Raw genomic sequence first — 12205 nt, 5'->3', positions numbered from 1 at the left:
AATTTAACATCATTAAAAAAATAATCATTATAAAATTTATTCTTTTTTAATTTAATTATTTATTATAATACTTTTTAGTTACCGTATTTACCAAAAAATTATTTTTAATTAAAATATATTTTAGAATTTTAGTTAATTCATTATCATTCACTCACTTGATTAAAAAGTGATAAAATATAATTAATTTTTAATTAATTTAATAAAATAAAAACTTTAAAATATATATCTAAAATCTGTAATAATTTCTTAAATACAAATATTTAATTAATTAATTTTAATATATACTAAATTTAATATTAGAAATTTTATAAATATTTTAGTTATAATTTTTATTATCTTTTGATTTAATATTAGATTTCTTTTGATTATGAAAGATATTTACCTGGATTTGAATTATGATTGTTATAATCTTTTGATTTAATATTGGATTTTATTTATTATAAAACATAATAAATAAAATCTAAAATCTAGAGCAATTTCTTTGATACTAATAACCATTATAAGATTTAATTAATTTAATTTCATTATTTATTATAATACTTTTTGGATAATATTTTGATTTTTAGTAACCAAGAACGGGTCAATCTCAAACTAGAATGGGTCATTCTAGACTACAAAAATGGCTTATAAAGATTAGATTGGAATGGGTCGTTCCAACACATGATTATATGAGTAAAATGCGAAGCCAGAACGGGCCGTTTAGATTTGGGAATAGGCCATTCCAAATATGGGCGTTGCAGGTAAAATGTGATTTTAAAACGGGACGTTCTAGTTTTGGAACAGGCCGTTCTGAACGTTTTCTATTTTGCCTTTTGATTATTCTGTTGGGCTTCTTGTTGGATGTGATGTGTAGATATGTGGTTGATTTTGAGAATGATCATGTTTTGATATGTATTAAAGTGCTCTATGGGTTTCTACGGAAAACCTGTTTATGAGAAAGAGATAAAATAAGAATATTTTGATCATGTTTACGGGAAACCTGTTTAATGATAACGAGGAAAAATATATTTTTATCACGTAAATTAAAAAATACTCGTAATAATATATTTGAAAATAAATTTGTTAATTTTTTTAAAAAGTTAAATTTATTAATATCATTAATATATAATAGACTTTTATTAAGATAGACTAAATTTTTAAAAAGGTTAGACCTATAGAAAATTCATAATAAATAATAAATCAGATATATATATATTCCAAGTATGAATTAACTTATTTTCATCCCTAACATGATATAGAGAGAGAGTCATATGTTTAGTTTTTTTACTGGAAGAAAAATTATTTCCACGTATTAGCCCTAAACAATCAAAATTATTACAGTACTAGAAGGGGGTAATGTACAATGTAAAACAAATAAATAAATAAATAAGGGGAAGAAATGGAGTGTAAAAACTAAAAACCCTACTCATTCATTCCGCTCCGCAATCGCGAACCCTAACCCCTTCTCCCTCCAAACAAACACCAACCCCCTCCTCCTCTCCCTCTCTTCAAATCCCCAAACCTCCTCCTCCAACCCCCGCTTCCCCAACTCCCTCCTCCACTCCTACACCGTCGTTGCTGCCTCTCCCTCTGACTCCCTTGCCTTCCTCTGCCACATCACCCAAACCCATTCCTCTTGTCCTGATGGTTCTTGTAGAAGAGCAATAAACCTACCGTCCTGGTGGTTCTTGCTCTTCCTCCCAACAACCACTCTCTGCACCCTCCACACCCAGATGCACCGAGGGAGAGCCGTCGCCGCCCACCACCACCCTCTGCCCAAGGAGACGCGCTTTCACGGCGTCAAGAAACGCCCCTGGGGCCGCTTCGCAGTCGAGATTCGAGATCCCTGGAAGAAGTCGCTCGTCTGGCTCGACACCTTCGATTCCACCGAGGATGCTGCCCCGTCCTACGACAACACCGCCCCATCCTTTCGCGGGCCTGAGTCCGACCAGATTCCCCTCTACCAGGCCCACGGCTTCTCCAAGTTCGAGCCCGTGGTCCAGGTGAACCGGCCCACCACCAGCGGCATGAGCAGCACCGTGGAGTCCTTCAGCGGGCCTAGGGTTCCATTTTTCTTATTAGCTTCTGCAAAGTCTTATTTTTAATGTATGCATAAACTAGTTTTAGCTTATAGAGCTTCTTCAACTTGTAAGCTGATTAATTTGCCTTCATTCACAGGCATTTGAGAGTAGAGCTGCTTGAAGGGGTGGTGGCATATCATACTGGGCAGTTGGAGAAATCAAGAAAAGCATTGGGCTTTGCAAGATCAAAATTTGTCCAGGTGTGATTAAAGTATTATAGCATATTTTGAAAAATTAATTGGGTAGAAGAAAGAAAGTCAAAATTTTATGCTTCTGTTCTATTTTTTGGTCTCCATGTTTCATTGCTATGGTTATTGGTCGCTGTGACATATAACATAGTCTTACAAGATGCACTTCAATGAGATAAAGATCAACTCAAGCTCAAGCTCCTATAACATTCAGAATTCAACATTACTAATTTTAAATTTTAAAGACACCACTACCGGTAGATATTGAAAATCCCTCTGGCTTCAGGTTTTTTGAAATAGACTGTTTTTTTTTTTGTATGCCCCCTACACCCTTTTTATCTTTCAAAGAAGGAAGAGAAAGAACTTAACTGTCCAGCCAAATAGACATTTTGTACTTTTCTCCTCTTGTAATCAATGTCTTGTTTTTGTTGCAGCTGCAAGTGCCAGATGAAGCCCTATCACTTGTTATGAGCATGGGGTTCTTTGAACTTGATGCAAAAAGAGCATTGCGAATGAACAATCAAGATGTTGGGAGTGCCATTGATTTTTTTGTTGAGGAAAAGGTGAAGAAATTACAAAAAAAGGAGGAGGATATTCAGCGAAGAAATGAAATTAAGTGAGTGATACTTAATTAATGTTTATTAACATTATTTATTTTAGTTACTCTTTCTAAATAGCTTGCTTCCAGGGAACAAAAGCGTTATGGGATGACACCTTTAAAAAAAGCTGTAGATCTAGAGAGATTGAAGGAATTGGTCTCTATTGCGTAAGTGTTATTTTTGTGTTGTATTGTCTAGTATTGATATTTGGTGCAGTAAAGAGGCTACTTCTTTGTACTTAATGCAAGTACCTATGCTATAGCACTTATAATTAATTTATTTTGTTCATGCGTGGCTTCTATCCTCTAGCGTTGCATGCATACATGCAATTCTAACATGAAGAATTCATTATAACCCAAGTGGTTGTGACATTGCTGGGTTGTAACCTTTAATTCTAGATAAAATATGTAATAAAGGCTTGGTGGGTTGAGTTTCATGAAAATTAATTGAATCAACCTTGTGTTACACTGAATATAAGTAAACCCTACACACAACTTTACGCTTCTTTATGAGCCAAAATGTATAGGACCCTGCAATCACATAATGAAATTGAAATGCCAACCACTTGAACTATTTATGTTTCAGCACCCAAGGGTTACTATCCAACTTTAAACAGAACTGAAAATCATTATTTAAATCCACCAAATCAATTTGGATTTGGGAATTCCCTGGAGAAACATTTTTTGAACTTCGTTGGTGGTGAATTTTTGTCTTCCTGCAACATCTCGTAGAGAAGTTATTTAGGAAATAAAACATATGTTGTTGTTTACTTCTGTCCTGATTTAAATTAAGCTATACATATATTTTTTTAAATATTTAAAAAAATCCATTCTCTAATAAATACATGCTAAACTTTATGTGATAACATGAACAAAGAATGAAGTGGTCCTTTTCTCTATACCCGTCTCTGTTTGGGAAATTTTTATAATAAAAGTAGAGTTCCTCGAATTTCATAACTCCTAACCCATAAGAATACCCAAAATTTCTCTACATTTCTTTGTTTTTGACTCCTAGCTTCTGTGCCATGGTGCCAGTTGTAAGACTCATAACAAATAGTTTTGGAGACTTTCTAATGTGGAACTTACTGTGAAATTATTTACCATGAATGAAGAATAACTACTTGAAATGGTAATTGTGCATAATATATTGGCTTACATTCTACACCAAAATAATAAAAAAAAAAAATTGGCTTACATAATCATTCCAAGTGGTTGTGTTTGTTCTTGGTTTTCAATATTGTTTCGTAGTTTCTTCCAATGGATCAGTGTATCTGCAAGAGAATAGTACTATTTGCTTTTGACTAGTTCATTTACGCAGATGGAAGCATATGCTTGGACATTTTACAAAATCAATGGAGCCCAATTTATGATGTAGCTGCAATACTTACCTCAATTCAAGTCCTAGTTATCCTCTATCTTTTGACATTGCTTTAAGACTATTAATGTTGGCATTGAATTTATGCTTCTGTGAAGTTATGAAAGAGCTCATATGGCCTTATTTTTTATAACTTCATTGTTTTGTAATGTCAGATTTTTTCCTTCTTAAATAGAAAACCATAAGAATTTATTGTATTCATTTTTAATTCCATCACTCAACAAATTAGTAAGCATTTTGATAGAATGCATTTTTTTTGCATTGTTCTGAATATTTTCTGTTCACATGAAACTGGATTTCCTATTGCAGTCGTTGCTTTGCGACCCAAATCCTAACTCTCCAGCAAATTCAGAAGCAGCTCGGATGTTTAGTGAAAACAAATGTGAATACAACAGAAGAGTAAGAGAGATTAACAAAATATTTGTTAATAAATCCTTATATTATAAATCACTTTTTTCTTAATTGTGAAAACATTTTTATTATATTCTCTTGCTCTTTTTGTATCTGACCTTGGCTTTGATTGTCATTTTTATTTCATCAACCTAGTCTAATGTGCTAATGAGTTATATTGTGTGTGGGTTTCGTATTGGCAGCATCAACAAATGACTAGGAAGTTTTTAGTTTCTGTTATGATGATAGATTTTGTCATGGTTTTGAAGAAGTGTTGGAACGGTACAGGGAATTGGTCCCTCAATTAAAGCTTGCATGTATTGAAACATTAGCCAAACTTCATTTCCATTTTATTTTCCCTGTAATTCGTATCAGCTCTCTGCTTATGCTTTTTTCCCTGAGAAGTGATTTTATTAATATTTCTAACCAGGTAAAACTATTTATAAAGATTGGTGTGGAAAGGTAAGTTACCTACGGAAATTTCCGTAGGTAAGTTATCTACGGAAATTTCCGTAGGTAACTTATCTACGGAAATTTCCGTAGATAAGTTACCTACGGAAATTTCCGTAGATAAGTTACCTACGGAAATTTCTGTAGGTAACTTATCTACGGAAATTTCCGTAGATAAGTTACCTACGGAAATTTCTGTAGATAAGTTACCTACGGAAATTTCCGTAGATAAACGCATCCGTAGATAAATTCCGTAGCTAAACGCATTCGTAGATAAATTCTATATCCGTAGATAAAATCCGTAGATAACGTTATCTACGGAAAATTTTCCGTAGATAACGTTATCTACGACCTTATTATCTACGGATTTTTTTCCGTAGATAATCCGTAGATAATTATTAGTTATCTACGGATTTTCATCATTATCTACGGATTTTTTCCGTAGATAATGTTGATTTTTCTTGTAGTGATAGTGCATTTTTGAATGGAGAATTAAAGGAAACAATATTTATGAGGCAACCAGAGGGATTTATGGATAAGTCAAAACCTCAACATATTTGTAAGCTAACTAAAGCCATCTTCGGATTAAAGCAAGCACCAAGATCATGGTTTGACAGATTGAGGAATGCTTTACTTAGGTGGGGAATCAAGAACACTAGAAGTGACTCCTCTCTTTTTGTTCTCATGAGTAAGGCGCATATTACATTTTTACTAATATATGTTGATGATATAATTATAACCGGCAGTAGTAGCAGTTTTCTATCCTCATTTATCAAACAACAATATCATGTTTGCTCTCAAAGATCTTGGAAGTCTACATTACTTTCTTGGAGTAGAAGTGTGTAGAGATGCAAGTGGACTATATCTCAAACAAACTAAATATTTCTTTGATCTTCTAAAGAAATTCAATTTAGAGCATGTCTCTTCCTGTCCTACACCCATGGTGACTGGTAGATCTCTCTCTGAAGAAGCTGAGTTAATGAAAAATCCTACACTTTATAGAAGAGCAATTGGTGCATTACAATATTTAACTAATACAAGACCTAATATTGCTTATTTTGTTATCGACTCAGTCAATATATGAATGCACCCACTGTAATTCATTGGTAATCTGTCAAACATGTGTTCATATATCTAAAAGGGACAATAAACCATTACCTACATATAAAGCCATCAATTGATCTAGACATAACTAGCTTCTCTGATGCATATTGGGCAATAAACATTGAAGATAGAAAATCAGTTGCAGGATATTGTGTGTTCCTAGGAGAAAGTATAATAACTTGGTCCTTTAAGAAACAAAGAGTTGTGTCAAGGTCAAGTACTAAGTTAGAATACATAGCCTTAGCCAATCTTGCAGCAGAAGTAGGTTGGATAAGGTCATTGTTGACAATAACACCAATACTATGGTGTGATAATCTCAGTGCCAAAGCTTTAGCTACTAATCCAGTTTATCAGTCAAGGACCAAGCATATAGAAGTGGATGTTCACTATATTAGAGATCAAGTGCTAAACAAACATGTGACTATTGAATATGTTCAACATCAGATCAAACTGTTGACTGTCTTACCAAGTCGTTGACCTCTACTCGATTCAATCAATTAAGAGACAAGCTAGGAGTAGTCAAACTAACCTCTAGCTTGAAAGGGGCAGTTAAAGAAGAAGATAATCATAACCGAAACACTAGTAACGGATTACAAGTTTAAATTTAAACTTATAAGGATTTTATCTATTTGATAGATAAAGATTTTATCTATTAGTTAGCTAATAATCTATAACAAATTTATGCTAAAACAATTCAAAATAGATAAAATCAATCTCTCTTGACCATCTTCAATTTATATCTATCACACCTCAGTCCACAACTCAATTTCCACATCACACACACAATTAACATTTCCACTCTAAATAATAAGACATACACAGAACTTGCACTACATCCTCATACACACCAGTATCATTACCAAGCATGCATATGAATAAAGCACTAATTTACATCATATATCATCCATATCACTACAAGAAAATTTGCTATTACAGACGTCCAGAATCCGTGGGAAATGCCAAAAATTCATGGGTAATAGTGCATTTTCGACGGATTACTGACAGACACTAATCCGTCGGTAAATTGCTCGTCTGAAATATTTACCGACAGATTTTTATCCGTGGGTAACTTTCCGACGGATTTTCCCACAGATTTATCCGTGGGTAATTACCCACGGATTTACCCACGGATATATCCGTGGGAAATTTCCCACAGATTTATCCGTGGGAAATTACCCTGAAGGAATTTTTCATCAAAAATTATAATTTTTTTAATTTTAATAAATTTATTAATGTAACAACCTTCATATTTGGCCTCTCAAGGGTTATATTTCACGATATTTCATTGTTTAGCGTGTTTTATCTTTACTTGTGCAATTTCTGGGAAACTTCCCAGAAGGTCACACATCTCTGTACTACTTCAGGTCAAGCACGCTTAACTATGAAGTTCTGATGAGTAAGTACCGAAATGTATATGTATGTTGTCAGTATAACTTGTACAAATTAATTCATTTAAGTCATCCTCAAATATACAATCTCATATTTGTATTGTAATAATAATATATAATAATTTTATATTATAAATAATAATAATTAATAATAATAATAATATATTTAATTATTATTTATTTATATGTACTTACTTTTATAATTAACATCTACTTATTTTTATTTAAAATTATAATTTAAATTACTTAATTTTATAATTTATAATGATAATATAATTTATAAATTATAAATATTTATTTATTACATACTTATAAATTAAATTTTAATATTTTAAATAAATTATTAATTAATTTAATAGATTTATTTACCTTAAATCAAACATATAAAATTAAAAAAATGTATTTATCCTTGTTTTTTTTCTTCTAATTATCAACTATTAATAAAATACTAACTTAAAATCTTATCTAATTATATATAATATTCTCATATCAAATTTAAAACCAAATATTAGTTATACAAAAATATTAAGATCATATAGTAAATTGTCAATAAGATTTTAGTTAAATAATTTAAAATAATTAATGTTTCAATTACATTGTTAATTAGCAAATAATTTATTCCAAAACTAATTAATTTTTTATATTAATTATTAGTAAAATTTAATAACTTTTAATTTAACTATTAATTGGATCGATAAAATTCAACACACGACATGAGTTATTGAGCGGAATAACTTTACCAAGAGTTATTTTGTAAGTTATCTTAAATTAAACATATAAAATTCAAAAAAATGTATTTATCCTTGTTTTATTTTTTAATTATCAACCATTAATAAAATACTAACTTAAAATCTTATCTAATAATATCATAATATTTTCATATCAAATTTAAAACCAGTTCTTACATTTTCGATAAATATAAATTTTTCTGAAATATTTCATCAATAATATAGCTTTTCCTACAAAAATTTTCTCATCAAAGATATAAATTTTCTGACAGATTTAATTTTGTTTTATAAGAAATCATCTTCGATTAATATAATATTTTGTATATATGATTTAAGAGTAAAATATTTTTAATTTAACGGTTGAATTTACAAAATTCACATTTAATATAATATTATACGTCATCTTGTAACTGATTTTGTCTAAAAAATAATAGATAATCATACCCTTAACTGATTTTTATTTTATATATTCTAATTTTATATGTAATAATATGATTATATATTTAAATAGTTTAATGTTAATAATTTTTTAAGTATATTTTTGTCTTTTCACTTAAAATATTTGAATTTCCATATTTTAATTTGAATTATTTTTTAAGTATATTTTTGTCTTTTTGTCTTAAATTTTTGAATTTCTATATTGTAATTTTAATAATTTTTTATTTCTATTATTTATTAATTCTTTTCTTTTTTAATGTTTAATAACATTATTAAAATTTTATAATTTTAATCTCTATAATTTTATCTTACTTTTTATTTTATAAATATAATTTAGATTATTCATTTTATAATTAAATTAATTTTTTTAAATTTTTTATGAGTTTACATTCTAAGAATGTATTGAAACCCCTCAATCTTTGATTATTAGATAGCAACAACATGGATATTCTGATTATTAGACATTATGTTATAATTCTACTGATCGTACTATATGTTATTTTTATATTTGAACTCCTAAACTTTATTTGTTATGTATGACATTTTATTTTGTATGAATGAACTTGTTTTGATTTACATAATTATGATTGATTTAATATCTTTAAATAGAATAATTATTTAATACAAATTTGAATTAAAAAAAAAAGATAATTTTTCACAGAATTTCCCACGGATTTATCCGTGGGTAATTTTCCACGCATAAATCCGTGGGAAATTACCCACGGATTAGTCCGTGGGAAATTACTCACGGATAAATCTGTGGGAAATTATGTGAAAAATTATCTTTTTTTTTCTTAATTCAAATTTGTATTAAATAATTATCCTATTTAAAGATATTAAATCAATCATAATTATGTAAATCAAAACAAGTTCATTCATACAAAATAAAATGTCATACATAACAAATAAAGTTTAGGAGTTCAAATTTAAAAATAACATATAGTACGATCAGTAGAATTATAACATAATGTCTAATAATCAGAATATTCATGTTATTGCTATCTAATAATCAAAGATTGAGGGGTTTCAATACATTCTTAGAATGTAAACTCATAAAAAATTTAAAAAAATTAATTTAATTATAAAATGAATAATCTAAATTATATTTATAAAATAAAAAGTAAGATAAAATTATAGAGATTAAAATTATAAAATTTTAATAATCTTATAAAACATTAAAAAAGAAAAGAATTAATAAATAATAGAAATAAAAAATTATTAAAATTAAAATATAGAAATTCAAAAATTTGACAAAAAGACAAAAATATACTTAAAAAATAATTCAAATTAAAATATAGAAATTCAAATATTTTAAGTGAGAAGACAAAAATATACTTAAAAAATTATTAGAATTAAACTATTTAAATATATAATCATATTATTACAAATAAAATTAGAATATATAAAATAAAAATCAGTTAAGGGTATGATTATCTATTATTTTTTAGACAAAATCAGTTGCAAGATGACGTATATTTCCCTTTATCTATTACTATAGATAATCAAACAACTATATATTTAACTATTTTTCTTCTATTCATTTTCTCTGTCTTTATCTCTACTTTCTATATATAGATTCATTGAAGTTTTAAATACTCATATTTATACTTGTTACTTTGTATTTTGTGACACCCTTACTACCCCAACACATATATAATATAATTTAATTAAGAAGAATAAACTTTCAAAGGGTTCGTAAAAGGGTTCACATAAAACTTCGAAACTGTTCTTTCTTCAATATAAGAACATGATTGAAAAATAAAACTTGAAAGGTAAAATTTAAGAGTTTACAATTTTAAACACATTTATTACAATACCAAATCCATATAAACATTCTGTCCTAGAAATCCTCTGCCCCGATGTCACATTATCAGAGCATTCCCATAATTTAACTGTTGGCATTCTAGATGCCACTCGTAACCGGATCTTCTTCACCTAAAATATCCACAGTTTATACGGTGAGAAAAGAAAATATCTATATGCAAAGTACATACAAACACATCACAATATAATCTCATCATAATTCATTATTTAATAAAATATATATATATATATATATATATATATATATATATATATCAATCATTCATCATCTTCACATCTCAATTCACATTTAACATATCTCATTTCACATACATATCTCAATCCATCATAATCCACACCAATTATACAATTTACAACATCATTTCCATATTCATAATTCATGTCAATCTTACAATTAACACTATGCCAAGACCTCGCCACATCTGACACAAGTGATACAGGTTAATTGCCTCCCACACCAAACCAGGGTCACGCCCTCCCTGTAGCATCACTTACCCAGGGGCCGTGCCATCCCTAGTCATTAAGGAGTACGCTCGTCCCTGAAGCATCACCTACCCAGGGTTCGTATCATCCCTGATCATCCGGGAGTACGCTCGTCCCTGAAACATCAACTACCCAGGGTTCGTATCATCCTTGATCATCCGGGAGTACGCTTGTCCCTGAAACATCAACTACCAGGGTTCGTATCATCCTTGATCCTTTAGTGTGAGGAACCATAATCAAATTACAATCCATACAGTCTCTTGCAATTAACCCTATGCCAGGGCTGCCATAATCGACATAAGTGGTGTGTGTTAACTGTCTTACTCATCCCACACCATGCTAGGGTCACGCCCTCCCTGTAGCACCACTTACCCAGGGGTCGTGCCATCCCTAGTCATTAGTGTGAGGAAACACATCGCAATCACATTTTTAATCATGTCCATACAACATCTCATCTCATATCACGATTCCATATCACATACACAATTCCATATCACATACTCAACAGATAAGTCTAACAAAATAAGGGTTTACACATCCTCAAGCAATTCACATCTCGATCATCAATTCTTATAAAATAATATAAGAATAACATTCATAAACTAATATAATAAACATTGGAATTATTAATATAATTTTAACATAAACAGTCCCCAATTGTTCCAAAACCTAACTCACAGGCACTTTTCTACAATTTTGTTCTCCCTCTCAGATCATCATTCTTACAAATTATTAGCATATCTATAATCCTCAACACATACAGAATCTAATGGGATCCTCAATTTCTCAAACAAAAATCATCCAATTTTTCACAACCCAACTTATAGGCACTTTTCTATAATTTCGTTCTCTCTCCAGAGCATCATTTTCACAAGTTAAACATATATTCGTAATCCTAAATATATATAGAATCACATAAGATAATTAATCCTCCAAACATAAATAATTATAAAATTATTCATAACCCTAAGGGCTCTTCCTCTACCCAATTCCCTCATGTAACTCTACATATAAATAATCTCATTTTCCCCCGTACCTGGATACATAGGAACTCGGGCAGAACCTCCTCTTTTTCTTTAAATAAGGATCGGAACTAAGACTGGAGCAGAACCTCATCCTCTGAGTTCCCCTTGGTCTTCAGAGAGAAGAAGAGGAACAAAAGAGAGAACAGAAGAGAAG

This window comes from Cajanus cajan, chromosome 8 (assembly GCF_000230855.2).
Source record: "Cajanus cajan strain Asha chromosome 8, NIPB_CcT2T_4, whole genome shotgun sequence".
Taxonomy (NCBI): Eukaryota; Viridiplantae; Streptophyta; class Magnoliopsida; order Fabales; family Fabaceae; genus Cajanus; species Cajanus cajan.
This window is presented reverse-complemented; position numbering follows the sequence as displayed.